Raw genomic sequence first — 23,471 nt, 5'->3', positions numbered from 1 at the left:
AATGGTTGACTTGAAACAGATTAAGGTCCCAAAGGGAGCCCAGTTCGAAGGCGCCAAGCCCACTACAGAAGCCATCTTGAAAAATACTTTTCAGCAGGTGTCACTGTACGACATGCTAAGGCTCGACGCAACACTCAGAAGTGACACCCTGTCAGTCATTCAGTCTCTGTACCCGGGGGCTGGGCCTAGTGGCGGGCACCTCCCTGTACAGCCCTCAGAGTCTTATTTGATTTCCTATCCAACTGCTCCCCTCACCGATTATAAAAGTCCTCGTCTCACTGTATCTATTCTTGGGCACCAGCTATCCGGCGTCATCGTTGATGGTGGATCTGGAATCAATTTGATGCCCGAATTCACTATGATGGCCTTAGGTCTACAGCCTACCCGACCTGCTCCTTTCACTGTTACATTGGCCGATTAGAGAAGAGTCTACCTAGTGGGCATAGTCGACAAGGTGCCTCTGCAGGTACAAGATTTTACTTTTAACTTGGATTTTGTGGTAGTTAATCTTCCCCAGGTAGAGGGAGGTTATCCCTTGCTGATTGGTAGGCCATGGTTGCGACATACGAAAGCACTTCACGACTGGGGAAACGACGCCATGTGGATACATACTCCTGGCTCTCCAATGCAACAAATTCGTCTCGAAGGAGGTATGGATCCGGTCGTTCAGCATAGCTCTTTGTTAGTAGAGTCCAACCCTGACTTGGAGCAGCCGGTCCCTCTTGATGGGTCCGATGAAGACTTAATGCAGTGGTTAGAAGCTACCTCTTCGATGCCATGCTATGTAGTCTCTCTTCAACCTTTGCCAACAGATTCACCCTCTCCCCCTGATCCTACACCTGAAGCTAAACCTGAAGCCAGTAATCCCAGTCAGCCAAGTGAGCCAGAACCAAGTGGACCGGTCTCTAGTGCCCATCCTTCAAAGGGTCCCTTGATGGAAACCGTCGGCCTGGGTGAGCCTATAACCCACCATAGAAGTGGGAAAAAGTCTCCCTTGCAAGAGTTGGCCAACACCCCAGCTCCTTCCTTAGCCTCTACTCCATCTGACTCTCCACCCATGCCGGAGCACTTTGAGGTATCTGAGGATTTACCATTTGCAGAGCTTCCATTAGGATGGTTGCAGAAAGAGTATGCTGATTTCAACATTGATCAGACGCCAGCTCATAATGTCCAGAAGCTAACAGAGGCGGCACAGTCTTCTCTCCCTGACGCAGCCTCGCCCACTGCATCGCCTGACCCAGTCAGAGAGGTCAACCTAGGCGGCTCTGACAACCATCAGCCCATCTTGTTAGCCACTTGGTTATGGGATCACCCCTCTCTACTCGACCTGGTAATCTCTTTCGTGCGCTCTTTCAAGGATGTGTTTACTTGGTCTTACCACGATTTGGAAGGAATCCCAGCAGAGCTAGGAGTCCACACAATTCCTCTGGTTGAGGGGGCTAAGCCGGTCAGAGGACGGGCTTACAAACTGAATCCCAAGTATGCAGAAGCAGTCAAAATCGAGTTGGAAAAAATGCAAGAAGCAGGTATTATTGTACCAGTAGAGCACTCAAAATGGTTGTCCCCTATGGTTATTGCCCCAAAGAAGCAGTCCAACAAAATTTGAGTTTGCGTCAACTGCCGGGCTCTGAATAAGGTCACAATCCCGGATGGATTTCCGACACCTTTCACTGAGAGAGTCCTCGAAGATGTCGTTGGCCATGTACTGTATAGTTTTATGGACGGGTTCAGCGGCTACAATCAGTTAGGAATACATCCTGACGACCAAATCAAAACAGCTTTTGTGACTCCCTGGGGTATTTTCATCTACACTAGAATGTCTTTTGGGCTTAAAAATGCACCGCCTTCTTTTAATCGCATAGTATATCTCATCTTTTGTCCTCTGCTTACTGATCACCTTCGCATATTCATGGACGACTTTTCCACCTTCTCGGGTGCTCAATGTTCGACCCCAGTAGAAAATCTAAAGGAGCATCTTGCTCAGCTCTCTGTAGTCCTCCTCAGGTGCAGAGAGGCACGTTTGAAGCTCAATCCGAACAAGTGTTATTTTTTGGTCACAGAGGGCACACTGTTGGGCCATGTGGTGTCTACTCAAGGTTTAGCACCTGACCCAGAGAAGATAGTGGCCATCTTGAAGTTACCTCCTCCCATAAATCCCAAAGGTGTTCAGAGCTTTGTGGGCCACACCGGCTATCATCGTAGGTTTATACGTATGTATGCACAGGTGGCTCAACCATTGACCCGGCTCACCAGTGCTGCTGTTTCCTTCCAGTGGTCAACACCTGAGGCCGAAGCATTTGCATACCTCAAAAAACGCCTCACTGAAGCGCATATTCTAGTTGCCCCGGATTTGGCCCTACCTTTTCATGTGCATACAGATGCCAGTCTGGTGGCTGTGGGTGCTGTGCTGACTCAGCCTAGCAAAGAGTTCAACTTGGATCGCCCTGTATGTTATGCAAGTCGCCTGCTCACCAAAGCAGAGCGCAGCTATAGCACCACAGAGAGGGAAGGTTTGGCTATAGTGTATGCTCTACAAAAATTTCGTCACTATTTGCTAGGGGTCCACTTCACAATTATTATTGATCACCATGCCTTGCGCTATCTGCTTAATAAGCCACAGGTCGCAGGTCGAGTATGGCGATGGCTCCTATTCCAAGAGTTTAATTTTGAAGTGGTACTCCGTCCTGGTAAGCATCATGTAATGACTGACCACCTCTCTCGCATTCACACAGGTGAAGAAGCTACCGGGATTGCGGATGACTTTCCAAATAGCAGTCTTTTTAAAACCGATACAACACCGGAATGGTACGACGATGTGTTACATTTTCTATCTACTGGGCTGTACCCAGAGAAGGCATCTCCACTGCAGAAGAGGAGATTGCTGTTGAAGTCCAGGCCTTTCACTCTGATTTGGGGCCAGCTCTACAAATCGGGACCAGATGGTGTTCTGAAGCGTTGTGTCTCGCCTCATGAGGTGGAGCATATTCTGGAGGATGCCCACAATGGTTCCACTGGTGGCCATTACCCTGGTCACATCACTGCCCAGAAGATTCTACAGAGTGGTCTATGGTGGCCCTACGTTTTTAAGGATGCAATAGCATATTCTAAGGTTTGTGATGTGTGCCAGCGCTGTGGGCCGAAGCCAAGTAAGCAATCCAACCGTCCTCTGCAGGTCTCGATGGCGTGGCTACCTTTTGAGAGATGGGGCTTGGACTTTGTGGGTCCAATATATCCCCCGGCTCAACCAGGTAATCGCAAATATCTGCTAGTGGCTACAGACTATGCAACAAAGTGGGCGGAGGTACTAGCGACAGTAGATTGCACTGGCAATACAGTAGCCAAATTTTTATATGAAAATTTTTATGCAGATTTGGATGTCTCTTAGAGATCACCAGTGATAGGGGCAGTCATTTTGTCAATGACATGATCTCAACTTTGTTGGCCAATTACAAGATTTTTCATCGCAAGTCGTGCTCTTATTACCCTAGAGCCAATGGGCAGGCCGAGAGCACCAACAAGGTTGTGATCGCACTCCTGCGGAAAGCATGTCATCTCTATCTAGCATCGTGGGCTCAGGCTGTGCACGGCACTCTTTGGGCATACCGCACATCTTTCAAAGCAACAATGAATCACACGCCTTTTCAACTCGCTTTCGGTTTGGAAGCCATAGCTCCATTTGAGTTCAACTCGGGATCCCCTAGGGTGGGCAGTGTGCGTGCAAGTTGGGGCATGGAATCTGCTTGTATATCCCGTCTCACCTTATTGGATGAAAGCCGCCGTTTAGCTTCACAACTTCGTCGCAAAGCGTTGCATGATCGCCACCTCAGAAAACCGAAAATAACGCAAGGCACACTGGTGCTTCTCTATCAGGCAAAATATTTGAAAAAAGCAAAGAAGCTGGTTCCAGCTTGGCAAGGGCCCTTCGTGGTGGAAGAGATTTTACCACAGGGGGCAGTCGAGTTAGTCACTCTAGAAGGCGTTCCCTTGCCACTGGTAAACGGATCAAGGATTAAGTGCTATCACTCGCCCTAATTATATACACATCTAATGATGATAGCTATCCCAACCCATATGATTATTCCCTCCTCAGTTCGGTATTTCTCCCTGGCTTACCATTTTCCCCTCTTCTCAAATCTTCCTCATGACAGCTCTTATCTTTCAAAGCTCCCCTTGTTTCAATGTATGCATCAGTTACTGTTGTTCTGTCTCTGTCTCTGCTCCCCCTTTGTAATTTCCGAGATTCAAGTCTCATCGAATAGATCTTTTGATTATTGGATATTGTTCGACGATTAAACTAGCTCAACTGCATCTCTCTTTTCCGTCTCTAATTTTTACAAGCACTCTCTCACCATCAAATCTTTCTTTGCCTTCTGGGACTATCTCTTGTAAAAGACTCCTCAAATTGATTCAGTAATGATGTTTTCCTCCTGTTAATTAGAGCCCGTTCCGGTTATAAACCCCATAGCCGAAAAGATAAGGCCTAAATCGTTATTCTCTATCTCTGACAGCATTTATATATGGCTCTCTATCTAGGCCTTGTTCTTTCTTTTCCCCCGCACTGTTCTTGCTTACTGAGCCCCTTGTCATCTCTTAACCTGCCCCACTTTCTCTCCTCCTACAGAGTTCCCATCCTGAACGTGCTTGAATGCGTCTTTTTTCCATGTCTCAAGTTTTATATCACCTAAAAATGCCTCGTAGACATCCACATGGAGCTCTTCTTTCGATGAATTGGCACTTCGCATCTGCTGCCCGCCAATTTCCTTACATTTTCAATAAGCCTCATCTCATACCTGCTTTTTGTCGAATGTGGCTGCCCCTCACCATTCACCACTAAATTCCCTCGCCCTCGTTCCCCTCTCCAAAGCTCGCCCTAGTCCCCTGTCAACCCCTCGCCCCTCCAGCCCTCGCCCTCGACCTTCCCCTATCGACCCCTCTCCAGCCTTCGCCTTCGCCCTCGCCCCACCTCCTATCGACCCCTCGCCTCAGCCCTGCAACATTCACCCCATCCTTCATAATTCGCCCAACACAACATAAGTCGCCCCAGCCTACCCTTGTAGAATTCGCCCCTGCCCTATTTTGTTTGGATTCGCCCCATCCTTTATAATTCGCCCCTGCCCTTTTGGATTCGCCCCTACCCATTTTCCTCTCAGCCCAATTGGATTCGCCCCTGCCTATTTTCAAATCGCCCCTATCGAGTTCCCCTCCTCTGCCTATTAGATTCGCCCCTACCCTAACGTACTCAGATAACTTTCTCTCCCAAATTCACCCAAGCCTTATAAATTCGCCCTAGATAACTTTCTCGCCCCTACACTCTTCATTCGCCCCTACCCTAACTTACTCGCCCCAGCCTAACTTCATTCACCTATTAACCTACCCACTCGCCCCTATACCCAATCCTCAATCGAATCCTCTCGCCCAGCCCCACAAAATCGCCCCAGCTCCCCTTCTGTCCAGACTTTGCCTAGCCCAATCCCAAATCTTCTATACTCCACCTTGGTCTGCAGAAACTCCACCTTGGTCTGCATCTGACTGATCGTGGTGCTTTTCCATCACTTGTTCTACTCAATTGCTCACTGTTTTGTCATCCACCCGACCTCACCATGGCAGAAGGTAGCAAGCAACAGGAGAAACAGCCAGAAGGAAGTAGCAAGAGAAAGGTAGAGTTGAAGAAGAGGAAAGCTCTGGTTGCAGAATCAGAGAGCGAAGCAGAGGAAGTATCTGCAAGCAGCAGCCATGGCATAGATGACTTTACCTCCAGTGACCCAAGTGATGAGAGCTACAAAGCAGACTCAGCAGCATCTGATGATTCAGATGTAAATTCCGAGTGAGGTGCTTCCAGTGATCCGGAGGAACATTCAAAAGTGGCTCAGAAGAAAGGAAAGCAGCCAATCATTATTCATGAAATCAAGAGGCCTGCTTCTTCGAAAAATCGCACTGCATTCTCATTAAATTTTTATATGCAGCAACCTCGACCATCTCTCAGTGAGGTGCTTTCGACTGCTCAGCTACGGACTCTGGGCCTCACAGCATTGGCTGATGCAGATTTACCTGATACGGTTCCAGCAGAGATGATACATCAACTGCTGAAAGACTTTCCAAAGGTCCGGGGCCACAAGCTAACAGCTACAAGGCTTGGCCATGCCATGGGTATGACCAACTTTCCAGCTGTGAAGCCTACTACTCGCACTTTCTCTTTGCTGTCCAAGGATGCGACAATTCAAGCATGTTAAGAGCTATTGAGTTCGGATCACCCGGATTATGAGCGAAACAGACGGCTTCTCGCAATCTTCAGGTATTACTTTCTAGCTTGAGATGCCAAAGAAGACAAGGAAAAAACTGATCTTCTCACTACCTTCTCCCACTGCGACTGGCTGTACTGTTTAATCCACACTATCCCGTGTGGATTGCACCAGATTCTCTTCAGCTCTTTGCAGACTAGGGCTAAAAGATTTCGGGCCCAAGTGCAGTCTGTGCAGTTAAGTTTTAAATGTTTTGCAGCACCTCTCTTGGCATGGGTCATAAACATACCTATTAACCCAAATAAAGTAGATGAGGAGCAGGGAACCTCGAAAGGGAAAAGGAAAACCGTGAGCATGCAGGTTGACCCCACAGTCACCAAGAAAAAGAAGATCAAGGCGAAAGTGGTGAAGGATACAGTGAAGTCTCTACTCTCCTTGCCAATTTCTGAGAGCCAGCAGACTAGGGTACATCTTTAGGGTCACACATCTACTTCTACCCCTGGTTTTGCTGTGCCGGCACCAGTGTCTTCTGCCGCTCCTCAGGACAGGATGGTCACTTCACCCATACAGGATCCTCTTCCTTCTTCTCCCATCTTCACTCATACACCGGTCAACATATCTCTCGCTCCACCTACAACAACAATCTCTGAGGCACCTACTACACCAACTGTACCTACCTCTAGCTCGCCGGCTGTGCCACATGTGCGCCATCCAGCATCACATGCATCTGAGGGATCTTCAGGTAGGACCGACTCCACTTCTCTGTTTCAGCTTTCAGAGAAGTTACTTCAGGACTCCAAAGCTGCTATTGCCACCATCGAGCTAGGCATAGAGAAGCTAGCTGCAACGCACCACAATCACTCCGCCACATACGCAGCTATGGAGGGATCTCTTCGAGTTGCCGAGAGTGCCATCGCAGATCGAGATGCAACGATTTTTGCACTACAACAAGTATTGAAGATAAAGTCAAGGATTATTGATGACCTTAAAGCACAGGTGCAGGGATTTCAAGAAATGCTTATGTATGGTAACAGGCCTATCCAGGCTCCTGTGGGATATGGATGGACTGGGCCTGGGATACAGGTCCAGAATCCAGCAGGCTTTGCAGCACCAGCAGGTCCCTCTCACCCCTCTCAGCAGTTCATGGGGCACTACCCACAACCCCAGTTCCAGTACTTTACTCAGCAGGGGTCACAGGTCCAGATGCCACACATGCAGAGCCAGAGTGTTCCTTGCTATGACGGTGTTGCTGGTGCACACCGCCATGGTTGTGTTACTAGGCGTCCGGAGTTCACTTCAGGGCAAGTGCTTCCATCCGTTGTGTAGCAGATGGTTGCTACAACCACAGGAAGCCAGGTTATGCAGAGCACAGTCCAACAACCGAATCGTTACACAATCGATCTGATGGCTCCTCCCGATCCGGATACTTCTGGAACAGCAGTGGCGACGACACTTTCCCGTGGGTGACAGGACTGTGCTCTTGCCCCACCTTTCATTGTACATATAGTTACTTTTGCAGTTTCATTCAGTTTTGGCTCACCGAGACGGTGACCAGTCTTGTGGCGGGCAACCTGTAGCAGGCTACAGTGTCACTTTCACAGGACACAGTTACAGTTAGTACAGCTGGTTTGGTCTGTTCACACTGGACGGACACTCTGGGTAGTGACACGTGGCAGGGATACGGATGGTGGCCTAGTGGACATGTAGCTAGGCCACACTTAGCTGGCTGACATTTATGAGCTGTTGGTGGCTCTTTATGATTGTATCTATGAGTAGTAGCCGTTGGGTCATTATCATGATCTTTTATAGATGTTCGGGTCGTCGTCTAGGTAGAGAGTCTTACACAGAGCACTGCTTCACCATCCCTGCACATCTGAGCCTCGACACCCCTTTTGTACCTGTTAGTCCTGGGTTGGAGCTGAGTGTGTTGCCACGCCAGTCTGTACATGGTTCTTTGAGCTAGTCGAGTCCACATGTTCTGGTCCACTGTTGTGTCTCTGTTGTAATCCATTGTTTCTGTGTTTCATTTTGTTTGAGAGAGTTTCCATTTGTTTGAGTGAGATTGTCACGCACATTGCACTGAGGGGCACCCACACTGTAGAGAGCACGACAAATTATCCGCGCTACATGATTGCACAAATCTCTACAATGCTTGGACTTGCCGACGATGATGAGGACGGCGACAAGACGGGCTGGAATCTGTAAATGCTAAGGGTTGAAATCTGCAAATCTTTATCTGTTGAATTCTGACTCTATGTCGGTGACGATGTCGATGGTGACGACGCGATGACGACGCGCTGAAAGCGCAGATGCTGAAATCTGCGTTTTCCGGGCTGAAGCTGCAAACTTCGCGGGATTTGACCGTGCGGCGAGGATCTGCTGTGGAAAGGTGAGATCTGCGAGGTTCGGGACTGTCTTAAGGGCTGAAAACTGAAAACGCTGGGGTTTCTTGATGTTCCGTCGCGGTGAATCTGCAAAACGTTGGGGTATGATGTAGATGCAAAAACGCTAGGGCTGAAAATCTGTTGCTGTCGCCGGTTGTTCTGCAAATGCCAAACGCTAGGCTGATTTGTTGTGTCGTGATGACGCCGGGGCTGATGTGCTTTGCACAAAACGCAAAGGCTGATCTGATGCAAAATGCTAGGTCCTCATATGGCTGAAAACGCTAGGGTTACTGCGGGTATTGGTCTTGCTGAGAAGTTGCCTGTTGAGCAAGGTGCTCCTGCTGCCTCTTCTGCCAAATAGTGCTAACTCTGGTTTGCTTGTATATTATCTTAGCAAAATTGCCCTACCTACTTTCCAACAAAAAATAATAAGTGAAAAATGTCAAAAATAGGAAAAATAAGTCTATGCGCTGTAAAAATGCTACTGATGGGATCTGGCTAGAATCTGATGGTCATGCTGTGTGCAACCAGAGGATATGCATCAATCTAAGTGTCTGGACATGCACGGTCTGCGAACAGACTCACAAAAGTGCCAGATCACTTCTTATTCTAGACTGACTTGACTGAACTGAACCTTGATCATGCTGTAGCTTGTCCACGGACACATAGGGCTGGCTGTTTCACGTGACATCCCCTCCTTTTTAAAGTGACGTACTGGTACCGAATTGTATGGTGTCGAGGGAGATCGCCAACAACATCCAGAATCCTAGAAGGGACTCTTCGCGGGCCCACTCTGAGGTGTGGGTCGTGGGATAGTTGAACTTCATAAAGGTTTGCAACGCTTGCTTCTTTGGGCCGCGCCGAAAGCGACACAAAGTCTTCTGTAGCTCCTTCAATGCGTTAACTTTGTCTATGGAGGTAGGTCCATCTTTTTCAAGAATCTCCAAGGCTGAAAATTCCTGAAACCACTTCCAACACAAAAACATGAACATACATATTCCATGTAAAGTGAGTGGAAAAAAATCTTGTCTTCCTCAAAGACTGTGCATGCAATGTAGATGAACAAAGAGACGGAGTGCTAACCCGTTCACCACACACATGCAAGCAATGAGATCGAATCTTGTCGTGCTGATCTAAATCAATCAACTGTGGCAAAACACAATGGAAATGCCCACGCTTGGTGCTCATAATTTCATGTGCTCTTTCTATAACTGTGTCGTGCCAAGGAAGAGACATGAAATGTGACTTCCTTGAATGCATATTTTTCAGCTTTTCATGAACCATCCGTATACATTTGTGCTCATTCATGAGTGAAACGTGCTCACGTACAATATGTCATGCCCAGGAAAAGGGATTACATAAAGACACTGACTAGAATACAGGAAACGATCACGAATGAAACACTCAAACAATGCGTGTTGACAAATCATTCGAACATATAGTACTTCTTGTAAGGGTTCTTTGGACCTAGGCTCGAGAGCCAAGATCAGTTCTTCGTGATTGATTGAATCTGCAATGAGGTTAGCTTCGCTAGAAAAAGTATCCACTAACTCATCCTTCTTGTGAACAATCACATCTTCTTCATGCAACTCATCATGCTTGTGAGAAATCACATCTTGATCATGCAAATGATCATGCTTGTCAGTGTCATCTAAATCATCATGCTCATCATTATCATTCAAATCATCATCTTGCAAATCATGTGTATCATGCTTTGGAGAAGAAGAGACGGAGAGAGTCTCCTTTTCCCAAATCTCTTGCATCTGTGCCTGCACTTGAGAAAAGAGTCGCAACATCTCTTCCATGTGTCGGTCGTTCATTGCCTTTCTTGCTTTATTCTCGCGATCAAATTCTGCTTCTCTTTATTTGTTCTCGCGATTCAATTTTGCTTGACTTTCTTTGGCTCCCAAGTCGTACTTAAGCTCTATGGCTGCCACGCTTTCTTCGTAGTCACGATCTATGGCTGCCATTCTTTCTTTGTAGGCCTTTCTTTCTGCTGTTCGTGCTTCGCATTCTAACTTTCTTTCCATAAACATCTGGTCTAAAGCCTCCATAGGAGTTAGTGCAATCCTTGGCGTAGATGGGGAAGAGGGAGGGTCGGAAAAACCTCCTGGTGGGGAAAATTCTTCTTCGCCGCTCATCACCTCCAAGCGAAGTATCCATTTTGCTTCGAGTGACGACCATCCATTGAAGGCGTGTGTTCTTGTGGTCTTGGGTTCTTAAGTTCATGAGGAACTTGGGTTCTTGGGGGTCTTGGTTCTTGGGGTTCTCGAGGGTCTTGAGGTTCTTCTTGAGCTTGCAATCTGTGTTAGAGAAGGATCTTCTCTTCATCCGAGTTCTGCTCTTTTCCGCGGGCGCACCCCTTGGCGGCCTTGCGCTCACACCAAGGTTGCTTTTTCCCACCTCACGTCGATTGGCCAGCCGCTAAGTGCACGGTACGCTCTTAATGAGTGAAAAGAGGCACAAGGGGAGGCTAGATGGGGAAGAGGGAGGGTCGGAAAAACCTCCTGGTGGGGAAAATTCTTCTTCGCCGCTCATCACCTCCAAGCGAAGTATCCATTTTGCTTCGAGTGACGACCATCCATTGAAGGCGTGTGTTCTTGTGGTCTTGGGTTCTTAAGTTCACGAGGAACTTGGGTTCTTGGGGGTCTTGGTTCTTGGGGTTCTTGAGGGTCTTGAGGTTCTTGCGAGTCTTGAGGTTCTTCTTGAGCTTGCAATCTGTGTTAGAGAAGGATCTTCTCTTCACCCGAGTTCTGCTTTTTTCCGCGGGCGCACCCCTTGGCGGCCTTGCGCTCACACCAAGGTTGCTTTTTCCCACCTCACGTCGATTGGCCGGCCGCTAAGTGCACGGTACGCTCTTAATGAGTGAAAAGAGGCACAAGGGGAGGCTGGACAAGCCCTTCTTTCTTGGGTTTCCTGTCACTCTTCAAAAACACGATTAGGAAGCGACACGCCCAAGCGAACTTGGATTCGTGCGACCTCAACAAGCAAAAAAAATTTCAGTGGTTCTTGTGGTTCTTTCCTTGAGTGATACAGAACACTTTCAAAGCTCTGATACCAATGTAAGGTGCAACAGAATGAATGTTGAACTTTGCTCAAGATGAGTGCTCCGAACTGTGCTCAAGGGTTCCTTTTACTTACAGAAAGGAGAGCCTTTTGTTCCTTTAGTGAGAGAGTGCAATGGACACAAACAAAGTGAATGGACACTGTGAATGAAGGTGCATGAGAGAGAGAGAGAGAGAGAGAGAGAGAGAGAGAGAGAGAGAGAGAGAGAGAGAGAGAGAGAGAGAGAGAGAGAGAGAGAGAGAGAGAGAGAGAGAGAGAAAGAAAGAAAGAAAGAAAGAAAGCTTTATTAACGTCTTCGAAAGGCCGAACTCGACCTATGAGACAATATCATATACATGTGTTGATGCTCTAGGCATCGGAAAATAAAAAAAGGGTACAAACTGAAATGAGCCTATACTATGCAAGAGGGTGTGGTAGGGTGGTGCATGGGGTGTACAATGTATAGTGTGGGTCCTCGTGTCGAGGTGTGCTCACGCATCATCAGGCTCAACTAGGGGCTGCAAGGTGATACCACCATGAGATGATAGGGAGGGTATCTAAAAACAAGCAACATATGTAGGGTAGAGAATGTGGTACATCGGTGGTGGCCTGCTCAGGTATCTCTGGAATGCTGGATCTCCTGGTGCTGGTACATGACTCTGCTCTAGATACTGATGGTGTAAGGTTAGTATCCTCGAGATCTCCCTCTGGTGACACCCATATGTGTCCTGTATCCTAGGAGCCTCGGTCTCCGACGTGCCCTCTGAGACTCTGCCTGCAGAAGGGTAAGCCCTCTACTCTGTGTAGGTAGTGTGGGGGGGTCTGGTCCTGCTCGTCGGAAAAACTTTGTGATGGTAGTCTGTGTCCTGCTATCCTGACTCTGGCGTGGCTGTAACAACTGCTCTCGAACCTCTAAAGCGGCAACCAGGAACTGGCCAAACCTCCTCTGCTCTCGGCCTATCATATGCTGCTGTAATGAGTCTCCAATGCCATATCTCTCTCTCAGCTCTGTATATGCTGGGCATCTCATGAGAGAGAGAGAGAGAGAGAGAGAGAGAGAGAGAGAGAGAGAGAGAGAGAGAGAGAGAGAGAGAGAGAGAGAGAGAGAGAGAATACGACACCACAGACGTTGTCAAACCCTCCTCCAAGGGCCCCACTCTCTATGGCGAGAGCGGTCTACTTATGATTGCACAAATCTCTACAATGCTTGAACTTGCCGACGATGTCGACGACGATGATGACAGCGACGAGACGGGCTGAAATCTGTAAATGCTAAGGGCTGAAATATGCAAATCTTTATCTGCTGAATTCTGACTCTATGTCGGTGACGATGTCGATGGCGACGATGCGACGACGACACGCTGAAAACGCAGATGTTGAAGTCTGCGTTTTCCGGGCTGAAACTGCAAACTTCGCGGGATCTGACCGTGCCGCGAGGATCTGCTGCGAGAAGGTGAGATCTGCGAGGTTTGGGACTTGTTCTGCAATGTTTAAGGGCTGAAAACTGAAAACACTGGGGTTTCTTGATGTTCCGTCGCGGTGAATCTGCAAAACGCTGGGGTATGATGAAGATGCAAAAACGCTAGGGCTGAAAATCTGCTGTTGTCGTCGATTGTTCTGCAAATGCAAAACGCTAGGCTGATCTGCTTTGCACAAAACGCCAAGGCTGATATGATGCAAATACGCTTGGTTCTCAGATGGCTGAAAACGCTAGGGTTACTGCGGGTGTTGGTCTTGCGGAGAAGTTGCCTGTTGAGCAAGGTGCTCCTGCTGCCTCTTCTGCCAAATAGTGCTAACTCTGGTTTGCTTATATATTATCTTAGCTGTAAGGTGCAACGGAATGAATGTTGTATTTTCTCAAGATTAGTGATCTTTATTGCTCAAGGTTCCTTTTAGTTCTTAGGGAAGGAGAGAGCCTTCCGACTTATGGAGAGTGCTGTGATCACGAACAAAGTGAGTGGATATTGTGTGTGCAAGTGAATGAGACTGAGAGAAGGAGAGAGAAGAGATACGACACCCGAGAGGTTGTAAAACCCTCCTTCGAAGGCCCCACTCTCGTCGGCGAGAGTGATCTACTTTGATTGCACAAAGGTGTACAATGCGTATGCAATGCACTGATGCAATGGGACTATGCCGATGACGACGACGACTTGATGGCTGAAATCTGAGATCTTAATCGCTGAATTTCGGGACTGTTTCGGTGGCTGAAAATGACTGTTTTGGCTGCGTTTTCTTGGGCTAAAGATGGGGGAACTTCTGCAACCAATCTGGGATGTATTTGCTACCTTGCTAAAGGCTGAAAATGCTGTGTATCTGCGGCAGGTTGGGGCTGAAAGTCAAAACGCTGCAGCAATGCAAAAACGCCAGCAAAAACGCTAGCTTGGCTGAAATTGCTGATGTCAAAACGCTGATTCTGCTAATGCTTTGCAATCCCGGGCTTTGGGGGACTGCTTGAAGGGGGAACAAATGCTAGAAAGGGTTGGACTTGATGGCGATGGCTGATGCTGAGAAAACGCTGAGGATGGGAACTTGCCCGGCTAGGATGGGGATCCAAAACGTTGGGGGTGCTGGGGGGTACTGCTAAGAAGTTGCCTGTTGAGCGGGAAGCTCCTGGTGCCTCTTCTGCCAGAAAGTGTGAGCTTTGGTTTGCTTATATATTAACTTAGCAAAACTGCCCTACCTACTTTTGTAGGAAAGTCACTTAAAAATAATAAGTGAAAATCCCAATAAATAGGAAAATAGGCTAAATGCAATGGAAAATTCCCCTAACTGATGCTAATGGATTGTGATGGGAATTCCGATGATCATGCTGTGTGCAACCGGAGGATATGCATCTAAGCTAAGTGACTGGGCATGCACGGTCTACGAATAGACTCACAAAAGTGCCAGATCACTGCTAATCTAACTTGATCGGACTGACTGAACCCTGCTGTGGTGTAGCTTGTCCACGGACACATAGGGTTCGGATTTGTCACGTGCCATTAGCAAAATTGCCCTACCTACTTTTCAACAAAAAATAATAAGTGAAAAATATCAAAAATAGGGAAACTAAGTCTATGCACTATAAAAATGCTACTGATGGGATCTGACTTGAATCTGATGGTCATGCTGTGTGCAACCAGAGGATATGCATCTAATCTAAGTGTCTGGACATGCACGGTCTACAAACAGACTCACAAAAGTGCTAGATCACTTCCTATTCTAGACTGACTTGATTGAATTGAACCTTGATCATGCTGTAGCTTGTCCACGGACACATTAGGGTTGGATGTGTCACGTGACACTAGCGGTATTTCTTTATCATTAATCAAATGTTTCACAAGAGTCACATGAGACCACTCACATAATTCGAGTTTGCAACTGGTGCCCTGACCTTTGAAAATAGGCCCATGTCACGTGACACAACTAACCCTATGTGTTCGTGGACAAGCTACAGCATGATGAGGGTTCAATCAATCCAGTCAGTCTAGATTTAGAAATGATTTGGCACTTTTGTGAGTCTATTCGTAGACCGTGCATGTCCAGACACTTAGTGTAGATGCACATCCTCTGGTTGCACACAGCATGATCATAAGCATTCCCATTAGAATCCATCAGAATCCTTCAGGGGAATTTTCCAGTGCATTTAGCCTATTTTTGACATTTTTCACTTATTATTTTTAAGTGACTTTTGTTGGAAAGTAGGTAGGGCAAATTGAGTAAGTTTGTATATAAGCAAACCTAGACTAGCACTAAATGGCAGAAGAGGCAACAGGAGCCAAGCTCAGCAGGCAACTTCTCAACAAGAACTTGGTGGATTTCCTCCAAGCACAGAAGAACCATCCCCTTTCCACTAGCGTTTTTGGAAAGCATCACAGCCTGGCGTTTTGCATCAGTAGTCCTCGCCGCAGTCAAGCCTAAGCTTGGCGTTTTTGCATCATCATCATCGCCACAGGAACCCCATCAGATAGCGTTTTTGCAAAGCTCCCCTTAGCGTTTTTGGATTGGCACAGCGTTTGCAGATTGCAGCGTTTTCAGCCACAGCGATTTCAGCAGCAGATAAAGACCAACAAGATTCACCTAAAGTGTAGCAGATTCAGCCCGGTAAGAACCTCAATTTTCGGCTTTGAGGACCCTCTGTTTTCAGCCCTAAACCTGCAAATTTTCAGCGACAAAGACCATCAGAAAACAGCCCCAAAATCAGCGTTTTTGGACTAGTCGCAGATTTCAGCCCGTAGCGTTTTTGGACAGCAGTAGAAAGATTGCAGATTTCAGCCCTAGTGTCGGCCTCGTCATCTTTGTCGTCGTCGTCAACGTAGCCTAGACTTGCATCAGTCTCATGCATACCGTTTGTACCAGATTGTGCAATCATAAGTAGACCACTCTCGCCGACGAGAGTGGGGCCTTCGGAGGAGGGTTTTACGTCGTCTCTGGTGTCTTTTCTGTCTCTCTCTCAGTCTCATTCACGTTTGTGATCATAGCATTCTCTCATTAAGAACGGAAGGCTCTCCCTTCCATAAGAACAAAAGGAACCTTGAGCACAGTTCGGAGCACCCATCTTGAGCAAAGCGCAAACATTCATTCCGCTGCACCTTACAGCCCATGGGAGCCAAGAGCTACTAAAAGCATATGCTATTTACAACTTGGCCCACAAATGGAACTTTAGCCAAAATCCCATGCTAAGGAAACTGCAATAAAGATTACATTGAAAAGATTCCACATCAGGATTTTTGTATAATCGCCACATCATTAGCTCCGTATGCCCCGCGTTCAGCGCTTTGATTTGGCGGGTTTACTCCAAGTCCATACAGTTGTTGCCACATCATCAGTGTGCGATCTCTCTCACTCTTTGGCTTCTGGTCTTTGCTCTCTATCGGGTCACCCCCATTTGTGAAACGACGACCCCCTGAACCCCCCCCCTGCCGGGCGCCCCGGCCCCCTGTGCACGGTAAAAGAAGAGTAATCGCCCTCGATTATACCTATGAAAACCGACATAAGAGAGTGCACATATGCCATTCTCACCACAAAGTATGCATCATCACATAGCTGACATTGAACATTCACATCTTACTCCACTCTAGATGTCGGATGACATTCTATGGATTCACATTCTCATCTTGGTCCGCATTGCACTTCAAATGTCATGCTAAAGCTGCTTGGATCTAATAGTCATCACATTCAAGGTCGCACTTATCTCTATAGAGATGCTCTTGCACACTAAAAATTATCATGACCGCTCTGGTAGTTCGCAAGATAGAATGCTGGAATTATTATCTCATAGAAATCCGTAGGGAAATACTGTCAATCTCAATACCTCATGACTATGCTAAGATATAACGGTAAGACTTTGATTCACAATCCTCCGGATCCATTGGCTAGAAAGTGGAGTTGCTCTCCTCTATGCAGCAAGCATTGCATCAAACTGGAAAGCTGGACTCTTGATCTGAGCTCTACTATGGTAGCACACTTAGGTCTTAATGACAAGAATCAAGATCTTTCACCGAGCACTTTCTGCCAAGTCATCCTTCTCCACCCAAACTCCCTGGGATCCAAGCGGCTCACCACTCAGGACACATCCAGTATCTAGAAGATCCGTCTCTCAACCTTTCACATCAAGTAGCTCAATTATCTTTTGGATTGATTGCATCTAGGGTCCGTCATGATTCTTTTTAGAAGAATCTATCTTGATTCTACAGTTTTACTTCACAATCCAGGACTTGACTTGATCTTGTATTTACACTTGTCACTTGTTGCTCTCACCAGCACATAGTCTTTATCCAGCCTTGATTATACCTTGTTCAGAATTTTTTTTCAAAAAATGCAACTTTTCCAAACTTGAACAAGCCAAAAGTTTCAATTCTGCCAATACTTGTCTATTTATCAACTAAAATGTGCCTTGTTCTTCTTGGCTTTTCTTTCTTTTGCAGCTTTACCCTCCTCCTTTCAAGGACATTGGAAGTGACGAGGCACTTGGCATGGTACAATAATGCAACAACGCCATAATTGACAGAAAAACAATAAAGAGAACACTTTAGTCAAGACACAGTGGGGCGGAGTTTCCTACTCAAGAGATCGGCTGCTCAATATGATCAAGTGTACGGACTTCCACGAATTGCGTTGCTGATTGTTGATGTGGTAGTTGTCAAAGTTTGGGTAGGTTAATTTGCTAAGGTGAGTATATAAGCACCACCTTGCCACCATTGTATAATCATCAATTCATTTCCAAGGTTGGTTAGTTCAACAATCTCTCTCTCTCTCCTATTCTCCCCATTGCTCTACGTTTCTACATCGTCGAATTTGACATGGTATCAGAGCATCAAGCTTGTTGATCGCAAGGGAGAGGATTTGCACCGATTGGAGGAGAGGAAAGGAGATGAGGAGCGACAATTGGCAGCGTTTATAGCTTCATCTTCATCCTGAGCATTGTGTTTTGAGAGTTGCTGCCCGCAAAGCTCACGTGGAGGACCCAATCTAGGCATTGTCCGTAGAGCTCACGTGGAGTACCCAATCTAGCATTGTGTTTTGAGATGCAAGCATAGAAGGCAGCCTTGCTGGCTGCGAAGGAGGAGAACCGTGGTAGTTTTTGCGCCAAGAAGGAGAGCATCGGCATTGCGTTTTGAAAACGCTCAGAAATTAAAAGGGCATCATTTCCTTGTCATTGGCAGTGTTTTGGAGCGTCTAAGCCATAGCATTTTGAGGTGCATTGGAAGACGGCAACTGTGTAAGGCGAACATTTGGGAACGCCAAGCTTTTTTGGTAGCGTTTTGAAACGCATGGAACTTGCAGAGCTAATCAAAGGGCAAGCTATGCAGGTGAGCAAGGCCAGCATTCTGAATAGCTAGGACTTAGCGACCCCCCAAAGCGACGACAATTTTCTGGGTTCTGATATGCTACTGTGAGCTATGGCCTTGGTATGGCCTCCGCTTCAAACGAAAGCAAAGGCAAAACAATAACCAACACCAATGACAGGCTATGGAAAGTAGATCGACTAGCATCCAGTTAGCGGCCTATGCTCGACAAAAGTTCTCAAGGAAGCCGTCAATTTGTTTGGCTCGAAATTGTGAAGCCAAAAGAAAATGCACAAGTTTGATGGCAAGCTTGACAAGGATGGCAATACTAATGCTCAATTAGCTGCCTCGGTACCCATGAGGTTTGAGAGTGGTTGTTATAAATGCGAGAAGATGCTTTGTTTGACTTGGGAACTTGAAGCCAAAGGCAAAAGCAAGAACTCATAGAAGAACAAAGGCAAAGGCAAGCTGGATAGAGATTATGATGATAAGATTTGACAGAGGAGATTGGCATGGCACACGTGGTGGTGATTACAGTGGCCATGACACCAGATTTCTAGTTAGGTGGTGGTTTTTGCAACTAGCTTCAACCATAGAGAAGCTTGTGAGCAGCAAAGGGGGCAAAATGAAGCTCCCTACAAATGATATGAACCCATGTCTTGGAGTTTAAGTTATCCCTGTGGGTTGGAGTTCAAGGCAGATGCATCTTGCAAGGAACCAATCAGACATATCTAAAACACTATGGATGAGTGCACCAATGCATTGTTGTTGGCCTGATTATGGACAGGATGTGTTTCAAAGTGCATTGTTTGGAAAGTCTAGACGTGATGTGTTCACAGTCCATGAATAGGGATTCTTGGATGTAGTGGTCTACAGTTCGATTTTCTATAAGGCAACCGATACTCAAGATGGCATTCTTTTAAGGTAAAAAGTTGAGGGTAGAAAAACCGAGGTGTACCAAGTTGGAAGCCTCTTTTGGGGTGTCCATGGTAGCTTCTTCATCGACTTGGTCTCACTATTTATGTCCACTATGAGTTGCAGAGAGGGTGTTACGAGTTATGGCATCTCAGGTGAATAGCCCAATGTGATCCCAAAACTTATTTTGGCTTTAAGTATTAATTTTACTTATTTGTCAAAGTCTGGGTAGGGCAATTTGCTAAGGTGAGTGTATAAGCACCACCTTGCTCCCATTGTATAATCATCAATTTATTGCCAAGGTTGGTTGGTTCAACAATACTTTGCGGAAATCCACAAAGCTACAATAGATCCATCTCCATGTGATCTGCCCTCCTCAATAATGGCTCTGAGTGTCAGAATGTGGTCAAGAGTAGAAAAACCTCTCTTGGACCGTGCTTGCCCGGCCACGCATATGCCCTCCCTCTTTGCCCATCTACTCAGCTGTTGCTCAAGAATGGACGCGTACAACCGTGCCAATGTGTGTCCAATCATGATAGTGCGATAATTCCCAAGCTCCATAGGGTCTGCATACTTGAAGATAGGTACAATAGTAGATAAACTTCAAGTATCGGGCATGCTTTCACACATGGCACGGTTGAACATCACTGCTAGAAGCTCTGCGAGCAGATCCCTAGCATGTATAAAATACTTAGTGTAACCGGGATGGGCACCACGTGCCAACGGAAAAGGACAGAGTGAGCAACTTTAAGCACTTTAAATAACAATTGAACTGAAAGAGATGCACGACACGAGACAGGGAGTGGCGGAGTTCCACCCCGAGAGAGCATTGGCCCCAAACCTTGGCGCCGCTTTTGGTATTTCTTTATATTACTTGAACTTGGTACAATGTGGGTACTCACGCTCTGCACCTTCACTTGGAAGAGTGAACTCTTCTTTAAGAATAGGTCACTCTGTAAGACTTTGTAAGTGGGTAAAAACTTGTTCTGCTGCTTCGGCTTCTTCTACTTCTTCTTCTTAGGGTTTAGGACCCTCGGCCCGGATCTGCAGGTTCGCTCCGTTCTTCAGTGGCTTGACATGTCAGCAATTTGTGACATCCCTCCTTCTTGAAAGAAAGTAATTGTCCTCGATTACAACATACCTGCAAAACAACTCAAGTTAGCTAAAAAATTTCCGAGGGTCATTCCGAGGGGCATTTTGAGAGACTATCAATTCTTATTCCAAGTCGGAGCTCTTGATTTCCTAGGTCGTTGGCTTCCCAGAAGAATATCATCCAATAAGGAGTCTCATTCCAGATTGGAACTCTTGATTTAACTGGGTCGTTGGATTCCCAGAAAAATCTCTTCCAATAAGGAGTCTCGTTGCATACCGGAACTCTTGATATCGTGGGTCGTTGACTTCCCAGAAGTATCTCATTCAATAAGGAATATTCAGTGGTTGGCACATCACAATGCAACACGAATGCTCACATATACATGTTACAAGACATGGAAACATAAAGCCGTCGATGAGCACTCCCCCCGTAAATAACCATCCAGGTCCGGGCCATGAGTTGTTCAACGACTCCCTCATCACTCCTCCTACATAACCTATAAGGTCCGGGCCGGGAGATATAGAGGCCTTTTACAACCAAACGCCCCCCCAGACCACAGCCTACGTCGTTTGGAGGTGCTGAGAGTAAACACTGCTCATACTCCTTAATACTCCCTCCGTAAATAACCACAAGGGTCTGGGCCATGAGAAAAAACAACACTTTTCAAGCATTCAATACTCCCCCCGCAAATAACCACAAGGGTCCGGGCCATGAGTATGAGCAAGCATTCTCAAACATCATTTCTCAGTACTCCACCCGGGAGTAAAACCACCAATCATTGAAACCAGTATTAAAACCAGAATCAAACAATTCAAATCGGCACCAAGAGGGTTCAAAACCGATACCATCCATTTCAAACAAATTCCAAATAGGATCACCAAACAACTTTCCAAACAGATTCAAACTCAAAAAGCAATCTCGACATCAGTCGAGCTCGAAAAGTCGACTGACTTTCCATCCTGAAACGTGCACAAAAAATTAGGGTTAGGTTTCTTCCATAAGGTCGTTGACTGCAGTATGATCCATAAACTCATAATTAGTCAAAACAAGCCTCAACAAGCAATGTTCCTGTGGCGGTGATGGTAGTCCAAAGACCTGGCAATCACATTGGACCTCCAAGGTTTTTAGCTCGGGAAGAGACACCTGATGAGAGATGTCGAGAAATTTCAACTCGTATTCTGCTAGGGTTTCCGTGGCAAGCATTTCAGGATACCCCACTTTGCTAGAAGCTGCCAGAAACCATGTAACTTTGGGTAAAAATTTTCTTGAAAGCTTGCCAAGTCCTTGGAGTGTACGGCTTGGTAGCTATAGACATCCACCATTGTGTGGCACTGCCTCTGAGAAAAACAGCAGCTCGAAAAAAAGTTTTGATTCTTCTCTGCAAGTGATCTTTATGGCTTATGCCCTGTAAGACAGAGCAATGAAGACGGGAGCGTGCCCGATGCGCGATGAAGTAAGGGTGGGGGTGCTAATAAGTCCGGGGTCTGGACACGAAGATACTTTAATAAACTCCCTGTAAAACTTGGAAGCGCCATCTTACTCCGTCTCCTCTTTGGTAGGACCGGTATGCTTTCAGAAAAGCACCATGCTTGAAGCTGTGAACTGTAACTGGGATGGGCACCACGTGCCAATAGAAAAGAACAGACTGAGTAATTTTAAGCACTTCAAATAACAACTGAACTGAAAGAGATGCACGACACAAGACTGGGAATGGCGGAGTTCCACCCCGAGAGAGCACTGGCCCCAAACCTTGTGTAACAGACTTGGACACTCCAAGTCAAGATTCTACCACGACATGACAGGAAGTCACTTCAAAACAGTTCACAGTTCACAATTGATTCGACACGGCCCGATGGAGTTCCGTGCCTAGAGATATTGGTCCCAAAGACTGGCGCCCCTTTCGGTATTTCTTTTTGTATTAATCTGCAACTCAAAGTACAAAGGAGTGGGAGGCTCTCACTCTCAGACTCTACGTCGAGATGCTATGAAAAGTGGGAAGCTTGCCCACTTATTTATTCATTAAAAGGGATGCCAAAAGCAGAGCCCCAAAAAGCTGAAAACTCAAAAGCCTTTTAAAATAAAGCAAAAGGCTTTCTCTCTCTCCTTGCATAGAATCCAGCCGTAAAAAGCTGCCAGCAATTCTGTACACAATTCTGCCACGTCAGCAAGACTGTACGGATTCCGTGAACTGCTCCACTAAATGCGGGCCTATCTGTATGCTGCACTGCCACGTGTCATTGCAGTCAACAATCCAGCGGGCAGTGTGTATGTGTGTACTGGGCAGCCACGTCACCAATTTGTGACATACCCCCCTCTTGAAAGCATTGTAATTGCCCTCGATTACGCCTGCAAAACAGACAGAAGCCATAAACTGTCTTCGCAGACATTGATTATTAGTACCGACGCACTAGGAACACACATCTAGCACATGTACCAATCGACAGTCACGTCACACGACATCAAAGGATATCACTCGACATCACAGGATATCACATGACAAATCACATTCAACATTCATTCAGATGTGAGACCATGATTTATCGGCAACGCAATTAGCAATCTCATCTAGATCCACTTAGGACCTCATAGATGCCCGATTGACTAATCCCTATTGCAACCATGTCCATCGAGATCATTCAGACCAGAATGTTGTAGTCATTTCGTCTATCAGTTCCTGCACTTAAACAAGTCAAGAACAAGTCAGTATCATATTATCGGGAATTCTAGTTCATAAAGTTATATAATAGAATACTGTCAACTCACATTATCCCTGAAACTCAAAGAGGCATCAGTGACTTTAGTATCAAAAATCGAGGCAATCTGTTGACAAAGGAGCGGAGCAACTCCCCTCTTGTGCATACCCATTGCACCAGATTCCGCCCAAGCTGAGTTTGGGGTTCCATTTGGAATAGACTATGTTAAACCAAAAGCTTCAAGGTAAAGATTCACAATCTGAGGAGTATCTGCTAGGTCCTCCTTCTCCATCCACTTCGCATTCAATGCAGGATAGTTCTTGAATTTAACCAAA

At 46.5% G+C, this 23,471-nt stretch overlaps 1 protein-coding gene across 9 annotated transcripts in view; it reads left to right on the top strand.

Annotated features, from left to right (window-relative positions):
• The window catches only part of LOC147436936 (Zincin-like metalloproteases family protein), a 178,440-nt gene that overhangs the window by 4,135 nt on the left and 150,834 nt on the right, over window positions 1-23,471 (top strand). The window contains exon 3 of one of the 9 annotated variants that reach the window (XM_086486331.1): window positions 17,575-17,742. The exons of 7 other annotated variants lie outside the window; for them this stretch is intronic. The gene's annotated coding sequence lies outside the window, so the exon portion shown is untranslated. Of the gene's footprint in view, window positions 1-17,574; window positions 17,743-17,792; window positions 17,819-23,471 lie in introns of those variants that run through there. One more of the 9 variants, XM_086486333.1, reaches the window with a different exon arrangement.

This window comes from Adiantum capillus-veneris, chromosome 17, assembly GCF_014529385.1.
Source record: "Adiantum capillus-veneris isolate H3 chromosome 17, ASM1452938v2, whole genome shotgun sequence".
In the NCBI taxonomy this organism is placed as follows: domain Eukaryota; kingdom Viridiplantae; phylum Streptophyta; class Polypodiopsida; order Polypodiales; family Pteridaceae; genus Adiantum; species Adiantum capillus-veneris.
The sequence above is the reverse complement of the archived record's forward strand: the minus strand, read 5'-3'. Positions and strand labels throughout refer to the sequence as shown.